This window comes from Ovis aries, chromosome 12, assembly GCF_016772045.2.
Source record: "Ovis aries strain OAR_USU_Benz2616 breed Rambouillet chromosome 12, ARS-UI_Ramb_v3.0, whole genome shotgun sequence".
In the NCBI taxonomy this organism is placed as follows: domain Eukaryota; kingdom Metazoa; phylum Chordata; class Mammalia; order Artiodactyla; family Bovidae; genus Ovis; species Ovis aries.
In genome coordinates, this window is record NC_056065.1 from 45,843,075 (window position 1) to 45,862,492 (window position 19,418).

At 44.0% G+C, this 19,418-nt stretch overlaps 1 protein-coding gene across 1 annotated transcript in view; it reads right to left on the reverse strand.

Annotated features, from left to right (window-relative positions):
• CAMTA1 (calmodulin binding transcription activator 1) overlaps positions 1-19,418 on the reverse strand; it is a 117,595-nt gene continuing 98,177 nt past the window's right edge. Inside the window, exon 4 of the mRNA XM_027975693.3 lies at positions 1-19,418. This exon is cut by the window's right edge and continues 15,150 nt beyond it. The gene's annotated coding sequence lies outside the window, so the exon portion shown is untranslated.

Below are 19,418 nucleotides of genomic sequence, written 5' to 3' on the forward strand. Positions count from 1 at the left end.
TAGAGCAAACAAATCAAACATATTTAAATACTGATGCCTAAAATTGACATCTCTATTTCCTCTTCCCCCCCCCCCCGGCCCAGGGGCCCTGCCAGTGGACAGACAGTGCCAGCCCCCACCTCCTTGTGGGCCTCCGCTCCGCCTCTGTCACCTGCAGCGGCTCAGCCAGGGAGGTTCTCAACTTCGCTAACATGCATATTTTGATTTACTGAAGAAACCTGCGCTGGCCCCAGGCAAATAATAACTGTGTGAGAATATTTCACAGAGCACTTTCCTCCCCCACTGCCTTTAGGGAGAAGACTGCCGTGCTCAAAAACCAGGGGGAGGGAAAATGAAATAAAAAATACATCGAAGTAATGGCCACTAAGTGGGGAAGGGAAGCAGATTTCTGAGCCAACTTCCAAACTCCTGTGGCTCTGGCGTGCCTTTGAGACAATCTCACTCTGCTTTCTGTTGCTTAAATGGTAATTATTAAAGGCATCAGTGAAAAATGCCCGCTCCACCGAGGCCACATCCCTAACCGTCCTTCCTTGCCTTGTCAGTGGAGCAGAAGCTAGCTACAATAGAATCCCTTCTCTGGCTCCAAGTTCCACTTCATTTAAGGCCAGAAGAGGGACCACAGCCCATCCACAGCCCTGCCAGGAGCGAGGAAGGAGCAGGCATGACTGTTCTTGGCGTGGAAGACAATTCCTCTGTAAGGAGACCAGACTTCACATCTCCTGCAGGAAGACTCCAGGCAGGGCGTGGGTTTCTCCCCAGTCTCCTTCCCACCCCTCCTCTGGAGAAGCCTGGGAGAGTTGGATTGCCAGGACCACTTGGACATGACATAAATAGGGAATCCCTCTTCTTAGCATCGACGCTGGAAGGCATCCAGATCCCAGAGTCGTCCTTCCTGGTCGTCCGAAGAGACGGTGGATGAGTCCAAGGGCTCACGCCCCAGAGCAGGTGAGGGGTTCCCGCGGCCAGAGCGCAGACACTCGGTGGGACTTGCAACACTAGGCCCATCTGCATCCCTTGGGGTGCCTGGAGGAGCAGGGACTGTGGAAGCACAGAGCCCTTCCTGAAGGGGGAGGCAGGTGCTCCCACCAGGCAATGATGCGGTTCCGTAATCCTGCATGAGCGCCTCTGTGTATGAGACCCTGTGTCTGGGCCCAGAACACACGAGTGAGAAATTCAGGTGCCATCCCCAACATGTGCAGACAGACACACACACAGATTACTAATAAAAAACCCATCAAGCCCCATACAAACCTGAAGCTTGGAACAATCCATTCCACCAGGGGACAAGGACAACACGGGAGGGAACTGGAACTGAAACTTACAGGTTCTCCCATCACCCAGGTGCAGATAGGGCGGGCAATACTCAGACCAAGTGCTTCAAGGTCATTCTAAGGAACTGGGGCTTTACCCTGCAGACTGGGGGTGACTGAAGGCAGAAGTGGGTTGTAGAGAAAGTGGGTGCAAAGCAGGGAGACCCAGGAACAGGTCAAGGGGTCATGGGGGCCCACTCTGGGGCAATGGTGGGAGGGATGGAGAAGACGGAAATGGGGAAGGGACATGGAAAGACCGGCAGAAGCTCCAGGTTTCATCCACTGACTCCAGGGGGTACCCAAGACACCGAGGAGCAGCAGGCCTGGACTACTGGTCTCATCCAGAAGTAGAACCAGAGGACGCCACAGCTGGGGGTGAGGAGCTTGGTTTGGATGGTGAGGGTGAAGAGTTCAGTACTCAACACGAAATACAGACTTGAAACTCGGGAGAGGCAGGGCCTGAAGATACAGATGTGGCGTCATGAGCGTACACATGGAAACTGAAGCCATTGGAAAAAAAAGTTTGTTTCAAGCCAGAGTCCTCTCACAAGAGAAAAGAGGGCCAAGGCCACACACAGAGGCCCTGGAATCTCCAAGGGGAGGCAGGAGAAAGGCAGGGTCTGCACAGTGAGCTGCAGAGAGAATGGTGCCCCAGACAAAGGAAGAGGAGGTTTTCCTTTGAGACAGAAAAGGATAATTAACATCAACAGTTGCTACAGAGAAGCCAGGAAAGATGAGGGCTGGAAATTGGCCATGGGATTTGGTCACGAAGCGTTCTCAGTGAATCCTAAAATGAGAAGTTTCCAGGGAGTGGGTGGGGAGGCAGAGCCCGACTTCTACGGTCAAGGAGATGGGAAGGGAAGTGGACAGACAGAACCGCAGCAGGACAGGTTTGAGAGAAACCTTACAGAGAGTGAGAATGACAGCACATTTGTGAGTAGTGGGGACAGAGCAATTCAGAGTAGGTACCGAGATATCTTACTAGCTTCTGCTCAGAAGAGAAGTGTGAGCTGCAGGAAGCTCGGGAATTGCCCAGAGTGGTGATGGCTGAAGCCACACCCACGGACGACATGCCTCATGGAGAACGAAAGGAAAGACAAAAGCAAGGATCCTGATGTTTAAGAGGAGCTGGGCAAGAGTTTCTTTTCCAATTCCCATCCCCCACATCCAGCTCAACCCATAAGGCTGAAATTCCAACCACATTTGCTTCTATAAGGGGTTCCCGGATGATTAAGGCACATGGGAAATCTTCATGTTTTTTGTTCTTTGCAACACTGAGGCTCTATAAATGGTAAATGGGTAAATGAAGGCAGATCCTGTAGGACCCAGGATCGAAACCACAGGTTACTTACCTCTCCCCTTGATAGTCTGAAGCTTTCAGCCATGTGAAATCAATCAGAAGTTGAGCCTTCCCTCGTAACTCCAGTAGAATACTGGATAACATCAACAACATGTACCAAATAGAAACACGTGAGTTATGCGAAAGGCACATCATGATAACCAAACAGAACTGCTAAAAAAAAAAAATCAGGACTCAATAAAATGTTGAGTGAGCTCGTAAAATACTTTCACTAACGTATAATTAACATACAATAACATGTACAGATCTTAACCTGTTCCGCAAGTTTTAACAACTACTTGTGCTCATACGATCACAGCCCCAATCTGCATTTAGTTCTTTCTTCTCCACTACCCAGGAAGCTTCCCGGCTCTTCCCAGTCACTTCCCCTCCCTGCCCACTTCACCACCACAGACTGGTTTGTCCTTCTTTTGTTTTCTAGATCCATCCATATGGTTGTATCAGCAGTTCATTCTTCTTATAGCTCAGTGGTATACCGTTGCTCAGTGGTAAATAAATACCCCATTTTCAGATGATGGATATGTGAGCTGTTTCCAGGTCTGGGGCTTTATATAAACATTCCTCTGCAAGGCCTTTCATGAACGTGTATTTTCTTCTAAGTAGTGGAATTGCTGGATCACGGTGCAGATGTTCCGTTTCAAGTCTCCAAAGAGGTTGCTGTACCACTGAATGCTTGTAACAGTCCACAGTCTCACCGATATTTGATGTTGGTGGTCTTTCTCATCTGAGCCATTCTAATAGGTGGTATCTCATGGTGATTTTAATCTGTATTCCCTGGTGAGTGAGATGTCAAGCACCTTTCCATGCGTCTACTCTATTGCCCATTTGAGGATCTTGTGAAGTGCCTACACAAAGTGCATAGGTGTATACATTCTGACAGAGTTGTATAATCACAACCGTAATCAAAATATACAGATTCCTGTCATCCCCAAAAGTTCCCATGTGCTCTTCTCAGCCAGCACCCCTCCATCTCCAATCCCCAGCAACCACTGATCTGTTTTATTTCCGAATAGTTCTACCTTTTCCAGAATATCAGGTAGAACTATGTGGAAATAAAAGATTTCCTGTTGAGTCTGGCTTCTTCTCATTACAAAGAATGCTTGTGAGATCTGGCCATGTTGTATCAGTTTCTTTTTATTGCTGACAGTATTCCAAGGAAGATGGTGATTCATTCACCACTTGAATGAATGACATTTGGGTTTTCAGCTACTAGAAATCACGAATAAAGCCACTGTTGACATAACTTCTCGTTCTCTTAGGTAAATACCTAGCAGTGGGACCATTGGGTCATATTATAAGTACAGATTTAAGATTTTCTTAAACATTTTAAGGCGTCTATTCAAATCTCTTGCCCATTTTTAAACTGGGTTGTTTTCATTTTATTGAGTTTTAACGTGTGAGTTCTTCACACGTCCTGGATATAAGTCCTTTATTAGACATACGCTTTGCAAAAATTTCCTCCCAGTCTGTGGCTTGTCTTTCCACTTGTCTTAACAGTATCTTTGGAAGAACAGAATCTTAAAATTTTGATGAAGTCTGAAATCCATTTTCTTTCTCTTGCAGATTGTGCTAAGAAATCTTTGCTTGTTCCAAAGTCACAAAAATTTTTTTTTTCTTCTGGAAGCTTTCAAGTTTTAGAATCTAAACTTAGGCCTATAATCCATTTTTGAGTTCATTTTTATATATGGTCCAAGATAAGGGTTGAGGTTCATGTTTTTTGCATACAATGTCTCATTGTTCCATTATAATTTGTTGAAAACACCATCCTGTCTCCATTGAATTGCCTTTGCACCTTTGTCGAAAATCAATTGACCATGTATGTGTGGGTCTATTTCTGGACCGTCTATTCTGTCCCATTGATCTGTGTGTCTATCCCTCTACAATACTACACTGACTTGATTACAGGTGCTTTATAGGAAGTCTTGAAAATCAGGCAATACAATCTTCTAGCTTTGTTCTTTTCAAACTTGGTTTTTCTAGCTCCTTTGTATTTCCATATAAACTTTATAATCAGCTTGTCTGAATTTTGACTGGGATGGCCCAGAATTCATAAATCAATTTAAGGAAAAAAACGAATCTTAACAAAACCGAATCTCTCAATCCACAGTAGAGCCCATCATTTACGTTAATCTCTCATTTCTCTCAGCAATGTTTTGTAGTTTTCAGTGGAGAAGTCTTACACTCATTTGCTTAGTTTTAGTCTAACGTGTTTGATGTTTTTGAAACTGTCAATGGTACTGATTAAATTTCTTCCTTTTCCCCCTAATATATAAAAATATAATGGACTTTGTAGGCTGCAGCCTTGTTGAATCCACTCATTCTTTCTTGTGGCACAAATACATATATTCCCCAGGATTTTTCATAGTCATGTTGTTTGCAAATACAGGTTACATTCTGGAGTTAGATTACTTTGAAACTACAAAGGATAGGTGCTTTTCAATGATTGGAAAGTGTTCACAATTTCATTTAAACAAAAAAAAAAACCTTGGAGAAATTTCACTTACTTTGTGATGGCAAATTTTTACCTCTGAGCTTTATTTCCTTCTCTTGCTAGATTAACGTCCTCTTACAAGTGAGGTGGGGAGGCTATGTGGCTATGTGGCAGGGGGATGCCATCACTGGGGAGTTTAGGCATTCCTTCCAGACATCACCTCATTCCCCAGTGTGGTATCAATGCCAGCAACAAGCCTGGGGAACACCCGCAGCCCAGTCTCAGTGCACCTCCACCCTCTATCACCCTCTATTAAATGTTGGATTTCACATGTGATTTTTCAAAGAGCTCTGGGGAGTGGGGCTGTTAATGGCCTTTTTTCCACCAGCACATAAGGCACGTAATAAGGTCTCGATGACAAGTAACCAGTAATCCAATGATAATAAACACATAGTAGAGTTTGAAATGGTAAAACTGGGACTTCCCTGGTGGACCAGTGGTTAAGACTCCACGCTTTCACTGCAGGGTGCATGGATTCAATCTCTGGTCGAGGAACCAAGATCTCACATGCTGCTGCTTGGTGTGACCAAAAATTTTAAAAAAGGAAATGTAAAACCTTGAACAAGGAGGCAGCATCAAGTTCACCAAGTTTATGGCTCAACTGCTCAAGTCCACAGAAACAAGGAAACAGATCAACTGATGAAAACTTGACAAAGGATTGTATTTTAAATGTATTTCTGCCACCATCTGATTTTTTTCCGTCCTGCATCCCCTTATATAATTTGACTAAAGTCCTCAGATATATCTGTGGTGTCAACACTAGGATCTATCTGAAGTTAATTATTGTCTCCATCACAAAAGTCAAGTAATTATTTATCAAGCTACTGTTTTTGCCCAATCGTCTCAGGCATGATGTCTTTATTATGAGGTGGTGAGACTATGTATGTGTGTGTGCTTCTGTGTTATGCATATAATTTTTAACGCAGGAATAACTCTAGAGCCCTCCGCTGCCATTCTATCAAATGCAAGGCAAGTGATTGCCGAGTTCCCAATTATGTTCAACCTTAAATCACACTGTTTGGTCTGGTTGTATATCCAGCCCTACAGGGAGTTGTGCAAAGGCATATATTTGGCAAGCTTTCAAACCACGGCTACAAAACATGCGCTGAAGAAAATGATTCAAAATATTAAGAAAGCAGTCATTTATTTTAGAAAGCCTGTTCACGTGAGACAATAAGCTGCTTCCCAGAATAGGCTCCATCCATCAGGAAAATGCTATGAGCCAGCACACGCTGGCTGGAGCCTGCCTCTCAGCCGCCACACGGCCGTGATTATGATCCATCATCCACGGTGCATCAAAGGTGGATAAGCGGCTGGCCACACTTCCATGATGGCGGCCAAGCTGTCAAGGATGGCAAACCCTCCCCTACCCTGGAGAAGCACCCCAGGCACAGATGACCTCATGGACTCTAGAAACCTACCTGATTTTCCCTATGGATCCTCATGGGAGCACTCTGTGGCACTTGGACACAGAATGAGAATGGAAGCCAGGAGCATTTTGGTGCTTGGTCTAGATGAACTACTTCACTGAAAAATAATACTTCGAACAAAACAAACCAGAGGCTCCACGGCAACCATACCTGTTCTCAACCAGGCAGTCTGCTATGTGATAAAAGGTTAATAATGTCCATCTAGTCAAAGCTATGATTTTTCCAGTAGTCACATATGGATGTGAGAGCTGGACCATAAGAAGGCAGAGCACGAAAGAATTGATGCTTTTGAACTGTGGTGCTGGAGAAGACTCTTGAGAGTCCCTTGGACGGCAAGGAGATCAAACCAGTCAATCCTGCAGGAAATCAACCCTGAATATCCTCCAGAAGGACTGATGCTGAAGCTGAAGCTCCAATACTTTGGCCACCTGATGCAAAGAGCCGACTCACTGGAAAAGACCCTAATGCTGGGAAAGACTGAGGGCAGGAGGAGAAGGGGGCGACAGAGGATGAGATGGTTGGATGGCATCACCGACTCAATGGACATGAGTTTGAGCAAACTCCAGGAGTTGGCAAAGGACAGGGAAGCCTGGCATGCTGCAGTCCATGGGGTCTCAAAGAGTGGGACACAACTTAATGACTGAACAACAACAATGTCCTTCTAGGGATCAGGCTAGCTGGGCCATTAAGCTTGGACAACTGAAACAAAAGAGATTCTGAGATGAGACTCAGGAAAATCTCATTCCAGTGTTTTTCCTGAACGCCCGCTGGAAACCTGTACCACCCGAGGGGCCAACTGACAAGCCAATTCCATCCAGGATAACTGTTCCCAAGGACCAGCCTGTTCTCTCACCATCTATGAGCTTTAACTTATCTGCCGGAAAGAATTTGTATCTTCTCCTTCCATCACTCCAACCAGAGGAATGGGCAACAGATGAATCTTGTTATATATTATATATAATAATTGTGTGTGTGTGTGTGTGTGTGTGTGTGTGTGTGTGTGTGCGCACGCGCATGTCCAACTCTTTGTGATTCCATGGACTGCAGCCTGCCAGGCTCCTCTGTCCATGGAATTCTCCAGGCAAGAATATTGGAATGGGTTGCCATTCCCTACTCCAGGGAATCTTCCTGACCCAGGGATCAAAACTGTGTCTCTTTTGTCTCCTGTATTGGCGGGCAGATTCTTTACCACTAGCACCACCTATTTCTCTAAATCAGGACACACTAAAATTTAACAAATACTTAACTTTCTCAACCAACTTAAGGAAGTGTTTAATAAGCCAATCCCAGAGCCAAGACAAGGAATACAAAACTACATTTTATTAGCTTAACCACTGGAATCTCAACTTCCCTAAGGCAATGACTTTGAATCTATGGGGTTTTTCTGATACCACCAAACACAGCACTACAATGAGGAGGAAAGTTATGTACTGACGGGACAGCCAGGAATTTCTGCAAATATCTAAGACAAGACTTACTAGAAAAGGACAACCATGCAGCTTGTGAGCTGGAAATCATTTAGGATCTTTTAAGGGTAAGAAAGGAAAAAATGAACAATCGTAAATAAATGAGTTGCTTTCCCTTGCTAATATCCAAGGCCAGTGAAATGCAACCAGTGTGTCTGTCTAGGGGGCCAACCTCAATTTTTCAAGCTGGATTAAGGGGCCCCATTTCATTTTCAAGCAATTAAATAACAAGGTCCATAGACACTAAATGTGTGTCAAGCACATTGTCAAGTATACCGTAAACACTTATTTTTTAATAATCCACAAGGGAAAGTCACGGCCCTTCATATACTTAATGAGATTACTGACCACTAATGGGCAAGTATGTATGGCAACATGTTTAGCATATTCAGTTGACTAAACCAGCAAGTTAATTTCAAAAGCAATCAACCAAAGGGTCGAATTGGGAGAGTGAGATAGTTCAGGGGGATGCAGTGGATGGTTTCTAAAGTTTGTTATCAGAGAAGAGTGGCTCCAGTAGCAACAGCCTTACTGAGTGTTCAGTAACTAGGAAACCAATGATGGACAGGCACTCGCAATGTTTCTCTCTGCTACTAGCAGACCCCAAACACACGACAGCCCACCAGCAACTCATCATGGGAACACTGCCTGCTGTGCCACCCACTTCTTACAAAGGAGACCCTCCATAAACTGGTCAAAACCCACCTTCCAGCCCAATCTACCCAGCTTCATCTCGTATCCCTCAATCCTGCATAGGTGGGCCGTTCCTCAGCTCTGCCTGCCTGCATCCTGCTTGAACCTGTTCTCCATCTGAGCAAGGGAGACCAGGCAACGCAGGACCTGGACTTGGGTGGTATTAGGCTCCGTCACATAGAGACGGGAGAGGCTGTCTTCAATCAATTCTGATGAGCCGATGCACAAAAACAACTCAACCCCTCCTGCTCTGGGGCTTTATCCATAGGTTTTCATTCTTTTTTTTTTTTTTTCTTTAGGTTTTCATTCTAAAAGGCCCATGTTGCCATATACTAACTGACAAGTTACTGTTTTTACTCATACAACCCAACCACCGTAACAATGTGCTGATAAAGATAGCAACGCTCACGGGAAGCTGCAAAGGGATGCTTCTGCCTAATTAGCAGACGGGCCTCCAGGGTTCTACAACCCAGTCCCCAACTAGCACATTGGAAACCAAAGTAAATGCTTCAACTGACAGCGGGAAGTGGCATCATATGCTTGAGATGCGGTGAGTTGGAAATGTGAGTCTTTTCTCCCTAAGGAAGCTGAACGTGAAAGGTTCAATGAACTACTTCCAGGAACCATCACCAACTTTCTTGGTATCAGCACACTTTCCACATTTTCCTCCTAAATATCTGAGATGTCAACAGGAGGAAACCCCAGGAACCAAAAGGAAAGTACCCACCGAAGTTCAGATTTCTGCAAATACAGTATCTTAGCAGATTTGTCCCCTCATCCCAGAATGAACACTGAAAGCTTCCCCCTCACGCTCACGAGGAAGATGCTATAGGAGAAATCACAAAAAATGAGCCTGTCTCTCAAGCCTTGCATGAGTGAGTCAGGGAGGCAGTGCTGTCCTGTCCCACGGCCAGTGAGGAGGCCAAGCACCCCTGATGGGCTCTCACCGTGAGCCAAGAACACTGGCATCGGTAACTTTTTGTGGGGGGTGGGGAGGGGACCATGTTCACTCACATCCTTCTCAGGACACAAGGTGACGTTTAGGTATAGCCACCCTGTGAAGCCCAAGATGTCAGTTTCCAATGTCTAAAGACAAGATTTACAGCAGTATCTTTTCAATGGTACTTCAAGCCATCTGGGGACAAGGACTTTAGGACTATCCTTCCAGGTGCCCAGTTATACCAGGTCAGAATCCCCTAGTAACACTGGCGATTTCCGGGTTCCTTGCCTGCATCCAACTTTATCAGTGATGATCTGTGAACTTATGGGCACTTCCAGCTGAGCAGACAAGGGCCCTGTCCTAAGAGCCTGCATTCTAGTGGGGTAGGGAGGGGAGGAGAAAACATTTCAGACATTAACAAATGCTATTAAAAATACACACGCACACACAAACCCTGCAGGACGACAGAATGAGGGGGGCTGTGCTAGACTGGGTTGTCCAGGAGGGCCTCTCTGGGAGATGACATTTGAGTGACATCAAGAAGCCGGCATGGCAGGGGGAGGAGGGAAGGGGATCCCCACAGAAGAAACAGCCAAGGAGGGAGAAGCATACTTGGTGTGTTCTGGGTGCAGGAAGCATCAGCGGCCCCAGGAGGGCCAATGTCGGGAAGTGTAAGCCTGGCAGACCAGACCTCGCAGGCCAACCTCATGCCAAATGGATGGAAAGTCAGCTCATGGTTCAAGCAAGCTAGTGACCTCCTCTTAATTATATTCTGAATAACTGACCCTGGCCCCGCCCAGGAAGACAAGGAGGCCACCTAGGAACATCCAGGTGGCGGACATCCAGGCAAAGAAAATGAGGGCAGCGGACTCAGGAGGTACCATGGAGATGTGGAACATGGAAGAGGTCCTGGAAAGGGAACTGAAGGACTTCCAGACACAGTCCACACCTAGGGTTGGGGGAAAGGGCCGAATCAAGGTCACTTCTGAGCTTCTGACTTGAAGCACTGCTAAACTTGGGTGTTGGCCCTCATCTTCACTGTCACAAGTATCTCCAGGCTCTTTCCACCAACAGTGAACTTCAACCCGCACCAGCCACCTTTTGAGGGTTTACAGAGGTCACTGCACTTACTCCAAAACTGAAAGGCAGCCTCAGGAACTAATACTCACAATCCGCTCCAAGATGAAAGGTAAGCAAGTTCCAGCCTAAAGGAGAGTCAACAGAGTCCAGAGAAGGTACCTGAGCTACTCACCCTCTTCCACCCACAACATTGCCCCCTCGACTGAACTATTTCCTGGCTCTGCCCAGGCCCTCCACACAAGGAGCGGCTCTCAGAGAGTTTTCAGCTTCCTTTAACCAGGCTTTTTTTTTTTTCCTCCCCACTTGGTTCACATATTGTTATTTTATCTTTAATTTTTTACCTGAGCTGCATGGCATGTGGAATCTTAGATCCCCAACCAGTGATCAAACCTGGGCTCTCTGTATTGGAAGCACAGTTCTAACCACTGGACTGCCAGGGAAGTCCCCTAACCAGGCTTTATAAAAAACAGATACTTTTTCTCCCTTAAGTTTGTCACCATTTAAAATGCTGTGCTGGTTAGCGGTAATTATGTAAATGCAAGCAGCCATGTCTATTTTTAAAGGGGAACCCCATTTTGCATTCTTACATCCTAAAATGTTTAAAATAGCTAGTCCAGCGATGTTTTCAAACTGTTTATGTGGACTTAAATACAGGTTCAGCGGAAACCAAAGCAAGTCACAGGTTTGCTTTCTATTAAACATCTAAATCAGAAGATTAAAAACCTGTTTTACATTTAACAGAAAGAAGCCGTCAAATCAGCACAGCAACAGTCTCACAGTATTTCCTGCCGAGCACGGCTGTGGTCTGAGAGGTAATCAATTTTGGAAGGGAGGGCTGGGTTTCTTTAAACTCTTCAAAAAGGGAAAAATACATCTGAGCAAACCTTTAATTATAGTATCTTCCAAAGAACTTACAAAGCCTTTTCTTTCCAAACCTAATGCTTTTTAAAGGCAAGTCTTGCCCCTTAATTCCACATGAAATATTCAGTCTACCATAATTAAATTTTATTCCATGCTATTTTTGTTGGGTTCACAGAAATAGAGGGTGGTAGCATCTTTAAAACAAACTTGCTAGCAACTTCACTTTCGCAGGGAATGGTCGGTTCTCAAAACTGAACTTAAAATGCAAATTCCACTCCAAAGGCATATTTCAGTCCAACACAGATGGGTGGGTTGTCACATTCAACCTGCAAAGAAATCACTGGTCCCTCCTCTCCTCCACTCACTAAACTGTACTTGCCACAAGGTACCTCTGAACATAGATCTCATTTTTCAACATGTAAATACTGGGGCCTAGTTTAATTTTTCATGTGAATCTATCTGGTAGGTAAAGAAAGCAGAAAGGAAAAAGGGAAAAGTCAAAGAAGTACCCATCCATGGCTAAAAGACATGTATAATCTGAATTAATATTTGGGTAACGACACCATTTGTGGGGAGTCAGCCTGATGTTTTTGGACATTATTCTTATTAGCATAACCAAAATCTTAATCGCTTTTCCAATCAGTGTCAGTAAGCTACATGTGAACACAGAACACCTCTCTCTCAAACTGGTGACCCAGATCACAGAACTCAAAAAAAAGAGAAGTGGTAATGCACTTCTTGAGTGATTCACACACAACTTCACCAGCCACAGGAAGCCAAGGACCCCATCTTGTCTGACCTCCCCAGCATCAGTCCCATGGGAGGCCCTCCGATGGAATAGAACCCTGTTATAACGTGCATCTCCCCCACAAATGTTCATGGGAAGCAAAAATGCTCATTTTCCATTCTGCACTCGTATCAATAGGCACTATCCCAGATAAACGGTGACCCAACCTCAGTCCAGCCAGACAGTCCCATTTGTTTTATAACCTCCTAAAAGACACCAAACCTGAAGAGGGCAACCAAAACAACGACAACAAAGACTTTTTTATTAAGTGACATCTGATATTGCTGTAAAGCAGCAGCTTGCCCACCCAGTGCTAGAGGCCATCAGAAAAACCACCAAGGACGTACCCTAGATGCTGCTCCAATTCAGAGCTGCCAGGCTAGAACCAGGGAAATACTCAGATGCTTTGTCAGCATTAAAAAAAAAAAAAAAAAAAAAGTTCTTTAATGAGACCGTTAGAACTTTAAAGTGTATCTTAAATTTTTTTTATTAAAAAATATAATATATCTTAATTCTTATACTTGACTTTGGGGTTATGGGTTCATCTATGATATTGATTTTATTTTTTTGGCTGTGCCAGGTCTTAGCTGTGTCATGCAGTATGCGAACTCTCAGTGTGGCATGTGAGATCTAGTTCCCTGACCAGGAACGGAATCTGGGCCCCTGAACTGGGAATGCAGAGTCTTAGCCACTGTACCAGCAGGAAATTCCCTATGTCATTGATTTTAAAAACGAACACCCACCAAACTCAGCCAAGTGGTTGGTGAGAACTTAACAGCCTGAGAAAAGCTGTCACTACAGCCACCAATGGGTTCCTCTGAACTCATGGCTCTGCAAGAGTTAAGTGAGCTGCAGAAAACGGAAATGTAGCCAAAACTCAAACCAAACAAATGAATGTGACACAAAATTAAACTTTCATGCCACAGAAACAGGTATTCGAATGTAAAGCATCTACCCCAACTTATCTGCAAAAGATTTGAGACTCATTTTTGTTTTCTGTTCAGACCTAATAAATGTTTAAATAAGACATTCTGCTAGCTTTTCAAGAACCTGGCCCATTCATCACTTTTCCCAACTACAGCATCTTCTCGTTCTAACATCTCAGCGGCTCCTGCAGAAAAGATGCAGAGTCGCGGTGTCTCTGCAGCACACACAGGACGACCCTCGGCAGAAGTTGCAGATTCACTGGGGCCTGCGGAGGCTCAGCGCCGCACACACCAGGGACCCCCGGGGGCAGAAATGGGGAGATTCTGTTAAATTGAGCCTAACGTTTCATAACACTCAGGAAGGGTCTAGGCTGAAACAAAATACATAAGCTGTCAATTATGTATTGAAAAGTTGTTGTCCATATTAAAAGTATAAAAGTGATCACTGGGGTGAAGTTGGCCAAATTATTTTTTTCAATTAATTTTTATTGGAGGATAATTGCTTTACAATGTTGTGTTAGTTTCTGCTGTACAACAAAGTCAGTCAGCTACACGTATACATGTATCCCCTCTATTTTGGACGTCCTTCCCATTCAGGTCACCACAGAGCACTGAGTAGAGTTCTCTGAGCTATACAGAAGGTCCTCACTAGTTACCTATTTCATACATAGTGGTGTATATACATCAATCCCAATCTCCCACTCATCCCACTGCCCCCACTTTCCTCCCTTGGTGTCCATGCCTTTGTTTTCGGAGTCTGTGTCTCTATTTCTGCTTTGCAAATAAGATCATCTATACCATTTTTCTAGATCTCACATATATGCAGTAATATATGATATTTGTTTTTCTCTGACTTAGGAAGTTAGCCAACTCAAATGGGAGGAAAGAAGCATTACCACAGCCTCGTTCCTGCAGGAGTGCTGGGCAGACACGGGTGGAGGGCCCAGGCTATGTCTGCAGGGCCTCTCTACTAAACTTGGACTCCAACTCCTGCTATGTGACCTCAATCAGGGGCTGACAAAGCTCTCCCTGCCTCTCTCAGGATTGCTAAGAAACCAAATAATGTGCCTGTGGAATCATTTTCTTAAAACTGTAAAGGCACATAAAATTTGAGTTGCTACTATTTCTTATTTATATCATAATGCTACTTATAGATTATTGATATGTCAAAACTAGTCGGTGAACTTTTACCTGGGAAACCCTGAAAGCTTCTCTATTTCTGAATATTAGAAACATTTAGGGATCAGCAGTGGGAGGTCAGTAGCTGATACATACAGCTGACTCACTTCATTGTACAGCAGAAACTAACACAACATTGTAAAGCAATTATATTCCAATTAAAAAAAAACACCTCAAAGAAAGAAAATGCGTATGCTTCTGTTGCTGCTGCTACGTCGATTCACTCGTGTCCGACTCTGTGCGACACCAGAGACGGCAGCCCACCAGGCTCCCCAGTCCCTGGGATTCTCCAGGCAAGAACACTGGAGTGGGTTGCCGCTTCCTTCTCCAGAGCATGAAAGTGAAAAGTCAAAGTGAAGTCGCTCAGTCGTGCCCAACTCTAGCGACCCCATGGACTGCAGCCCACCAGGCTCCTCCGACCATGGGATTTTCCAGGCAAGAGTACTGGAGTGGGGTGCCACTGCCTTCTCCGGCATATGCTCCTACTTTGACTTAAACTGTGATGACATGAGCAGCAGCTCTGAGACTGGCAAAAATGCCCAGCTGAAATAATGACACAAACTGCCTATTCTGCCTTTCCTTTGGCTGCATAGCTCATTAACTGCATAAACAGAGAAAACTATTTAGGTGTTAAGATCCTGGAAAATCAAAGAAGGTCATTCTAATGTCAAATGGCCACAGACATGGACCAAGGTAAAAACAGAAAGGTGGGTTTGGAAGCAAGTGCCCCATCTACAGTGAAACTTGAGCTATTAAAGGCAACCATTTTGGCTTTAGGAAAGCACTAAGTTGGCATGTAAAGCCAAATCTGATCAAAGTTCCCAGGGATTATACATGAAAAGTCACCAGGAAACCCCACAGTATAGAAGTGAGGCCTGCAGCAAAAACTAGGGGAGGAGTATATGTCAACTCTGTACCATTTTTGCAATTTTGCTATGATATAAAATTATTCCAATACTAAAAGTTCTGTTGTCAAAGTGACCTTTTAAATTTAAAAAGGGAGAGAGAAACTTGCTTTTGAGGAAGAAAAGGAAACTTACATATTTAATAGCACTCTGTGCAGTTCAAGGCTTTTTCAGATTTCAACTCATTTCAACCTCACAACATCATCTTGACACAGCTCAGAATCAACAGCAGCAGCCCCACCTCGCAGCGAAAGAAACTCGTAAAAAAATGATTTCCCCAGGAGATCCCACAGCTTTTCAGAAGTGGAGGTGGGACCCAGTTCCTGGCCTGCCTGATCCCAAAGCCCAAAGCATAACCCACTCTGGCCAAGGGACTAAGTGGGAAAGGTGGGGCTGCCCTCTTGGGAAGATGGAGATGGGACACAGACATCCACCTGATACCAAAACCCTAGATGCTGCTCAGTTGCTCAGTCTTGTCCAATCTTCGACACTATGGACTGCAGTGCACCAGGATTCCCCAGCCCTCATCATCTCCCAGAGTTTGCTCAAACTCATATCCACCGTGTTGTCAGCTGTACAGTGAGTCACCCAGAGACCATCACTCTAGGAGATCTGGGCCCTTCTTTGAACAAGCAAGTTAAGAGATGTGTCTAAAAACAGATGTCCTGGTGCCCCGTGGAAAATCTTAATCCTGGTATACTTTCTTACAGTAAGTTCACTTGACAATGCTTTCCCCCAGAAATCATCCCACAAGCTAATAAGCTTCTAAAGGCGGCCCCCTGGAAGACTGTTTCTGGTGAACTCAGGGCCACAGCTACATGGAGTAGGAAACTGACCAGCACGTAAAAAGTACAGAGTGACAGGTGGGCATAAACCAACCACCATGCAACTTTTCGAAACACACCAAAAAGAAAGGCTCAGAGAAAAACAGTGATAAGGTGGCTCTTCTTGAGAAAAGCCATCTGAAGGCTGATGGGTCAGCCCTCTCTGCCTGGCATTCTGCGTGCCACCAGAGGGCACTAACTCATGTCATTGCTTTGGAAATCCTCAGGTCACACACTGAACGGCAGGAAGGTTGAATGAAAGCTAGACTTCAAATCAATGAAAGGATAAATCTGACAGAGGCTTTAAGTACTTGGTGGCCATAAATTTCAATTTAATTCCATAAAACTCAGAAGTGCACAGATGATGTGCAGAGTAGGCTAAAAAACAGAAAGCTAATTGATGCTTCAGATTTATGAAAATAAAGGATTTCAAAATGCCGCTAAGAGATACACATTTGCTTCTGCATCTTTTGTCACTGGGGCTGTCATCTGGATAACACACCCAGCAGCTCCAACACGTGTATACAAAGCAGCACAAAGAAAAACACTTTCAGCTACTTCGTTACTTTAAGCCACTCTTCACTGAATTACAAATGGACATTTACCATAATAAAATTATAGTACAGTTTATTATGCATGATTAAAACATGATTTAATCTTTTGTACTAAAATCCCTGTAAGAATAAATAGCGAACATTTACCGGCGCTCATTATGCCCTAGGTTGCTATTCTGAGCACATTACACTTATTTAATACTCATAACGTCCCTCTGAGAGGCTGTAAAATTCTATTTTAGTAAAAAGTTCAACCTTGCATTTCTTGAAGGCAATCAGGAATTTTTCTTTACATCTGTGTCTACCATCAATGATTTATTTGTCCACAAGACTGCAAATGCAGATCTGTGAGTTCTGCCTCATTAACTCCCTTCTGTAATTATTTCTTCACCCCAGAATTCATACTTCTTATGCTTCCATGGGACGGTAACATTACATAATCAAAAGAGTTCAGCAAAAAGTTTAGTGAAAAATGCATTTATGCCCTGAAACAGATTTTTGGGGTTTTTTTTGCTTTGTGGTACATTAAAAAAAAAAAATCTAGCCTTGGCTTTTCACACTTAATTTAAGAGAAACTGAAACTTATTTAGTTCTATTAGAAATGCTGGCTACTTCTCCACGTGACACAAAATTCAAGTTCAATTGGGCCTGCTTTCCCTGCTTTTAGTTGACTTCTTCAGTGTCCAATAAATAACTGGAGTTTAGGCTGAAATAAACAAAACTGGACCAATAAAGTACACTACCCCTGAAAAGAAGTTTCAGCTCTTTAAATAATTCGTCACAACTTGGAGACACAAATAAACTCACCTTGAGATAAAGGCCCACATCACAGGGTACTGTCTCCTTGGTTTTGTTTTCGTTCTTTGTATTTAAAAAAAAAAAAAAAGGAAAGAAAGAAAAAGAGAAAAAGCATACAACCTCCTCAAAGAACAACATCTTTAGGAACAGTATCAGTATTCTGGCCTATGCCAACACGCAAAGAATAAAGATGGAGCACCTGTCACACTCATGATGGTAATCTGGAACAAAAGTGCCCTGTTACTATCACCTAAACAAATGCCTCCCAGTTCCCTTTACATCTCTGTTAATGTCCATTTGATTTACAAAATATTTTGGTTTATCTTGTTTATTTGATGGCAAGTTTTATTAAGTTATTAAATATCAAGAAAAAATTTTCATTCCTATTTTCAACCTCCCTACTTTTGTTTTTTGATGCTTCTTTCCAGCCTCTCATCAGATGTGTTGATGGTAAAATATCCCAGAGACATGACTTACGTATTTCCTACATCTATGTCTTCTACATCTTCATCAGGAGGCACGGACATTGTGACACGTAGAAAGCTTCATTATAATCTTAACTCTGAGGCCTGATATGTACCCTCTACCAGTCCGACAGTCATTTCAATTACAACAAAGTTTTTCTATTCCTCCCCCCAAACTTCACTGCTTTGTCATTCTGAGAAGTCATGTAAAAGAGGTATATTAAAGGAAAACATTCAGGAAGGATGAGATGCCCACTCCCCCGCTGGGCAGCATGTACTTAGACCCTACACTGCAGGTTTTGTCCTGGGCTCTGGGGACACTGGGTGCACATGTCAGAGGCCTTGCCCTGCTCTCATGGAGCTTCCATTCTCCCGGGAGTCAGACAGGGGCCAACAAACGGATCATCGCTCTTCCCCATAAAAGGCAGCTCCCTAACGGGACCGACGGTGGGATGTGGGTGTACAGGTGGTCACACAGGCCTCTGGACCAGATGACACGTGGACAGAGCCAGGTCAGGCCGGAGATCTCTTTCGTAACTCTGAATGAAGCAAGACTGGGTCACTTTAATCTATTTCATTTTTAGTAACATTCGAATCAAATTAATGTCGGGTTTTGAGTACAACTAATTCACTAACAGAATTGTCTTGAAGCCAGACATGGCGCTGGCAGGATGACCACGCTCTCCCTATGAGCTCTGCCAGCTCTCACTCCAGGGGCAGCCCTCCCAGCTCCGGCTCTGTGGCTCCCTCTTCTCGCCGCGCCCATGAACAAGTGTGTGGTGAGAGCCTGAAATAAATAAGTGTAAAGTGGGTCAAGACCGTCGCTTCTATTTCTGTTTTCAACTGAAGAAAATGTGCCCCATTTCCTGAGGCAGAGAGGAGAGCTGGGTAAAAGCAAACTGAAGTCTATACTAAACACTTACATATATACATACATGTACATACATATAAGTAACACACACCACTATATACACAGATATTCCCACACGCCTGACTTATTTCCCTGTGGTAATTCAAAACTAGTTCTTTCCATATCATGACAGTGTAACTTTAACTGGGTGGTAGGTTGTATCTTTAAGAGGCCACAAAATTTTTTTAAAGGGTCAAACTAAAAATTTGAAGTTTCAGAGATGATCAAGGTTCAGATTCAATTTACACTAATTTCAGGAGAATTTTTACTGACTCGGCATATTCAGTAAACTACTTCAGTTTGTTTTGTGTTTTCCCAACAGAGCATCCCGGGGGAGTCATTATGCACAATCAGCTCTCTAATTCAGATGAACGTGTCTAAGTACATATTGATACAGCACAACACAATGCTTCAAGAGGCCCCCCTGCTAGCGACTATTA